Here is a 1016-nt window from a genome sequence, read left to right on the forward strand (position 1 = left end):
AGAAACCATCTGTGTGACTCTGATTAGTTTTGTAAAATGTCTTTGCCTGTCTAACGAAACTGTTGGAGAGTAATGAAAGCTGAAAGAGTAAAGGAACCCAGGCCTCTGCTTCCACCATGCCTTTGCTTCCCTTCCTGAAGAGTGGAGCAGTGCTGAGCAGTTGCACTATTTCTCTTTGGTTTCACTTTCTGATATTGCATAACACTTCTGTTATACTGCGAATGAGAACACAAGAAAAGTTTATGCATGAAATATGCATTTATAAAATTATTTCTTGAATATTTTTAACAAAACCTCTTAATCTTTAAATTGGTGACATCTCTTTAGTACATGCAAGTAATTACTACAGATTTTTTTGCAGTATGACTTACGCTTACTGGAAGCAGATTAGTATAATGTGTAATTTGAGACCTTTCTACTTTTAAAGGTACTAATGTGAGCTGTAAAAATCAATTTTTGCCAAAATAGGAATACCTAATTCATTCCAAAAATATTGTGGTTAATATTTAAATGATACTGTCTTAGATCTGACTGTGTTATTCCAATCCAGCATACCAGCACAAATACTGCAGCTATTATTGTGTAGCTAAATGAGAAAGTTTTGGTAGCTCCCAGTTTAGAAGAACTGCACATCAACTTTACCAAAGGCTTGACCAGCATTGGGCCTATGAAAATCTGCCTGTCTTGGTAATGTGAATCACATACTACAGGAGGTGATTCATGTTAAGAATGACTTCATGCGATATGCAAAGAGTCTTTATGGTCTACACTAATTTTCTTTCAGTGAGGAAGAGCTTCCTCATGAAGTACTTTCTCTTGAGAATTAACATTGGATGGAGTATTTTGCATGGGCTTGAATATCTGCATGTCCTGTGACATTTATTAAGATAATCTTATAAAGGGTTATATAGAAACTTCCCAGTTCATTAGTATTTCCTTTGTCAGCAGCAAACTTAACATTTGAAATTCTCTGTTTAATATGCAGCTCAGATAAATATGCTAATGACACAGCAGGA

The sequence above is a fragment of the Phaethon lepturus genome, unplaced genomic scaffold, assembly GCF_000687285.1.
Source record: "Phaethon lepturus isolate BGI_N335 unplaced genomic scaffold, ASM68728v1 scaffold5476, whole genome shotgun sequence".
NCBI lineage: Eukaryota > Metazoa > Chordata > Aves > Phaethontiformes > Phaethontidae > Phaethon > Phaethon lepturus.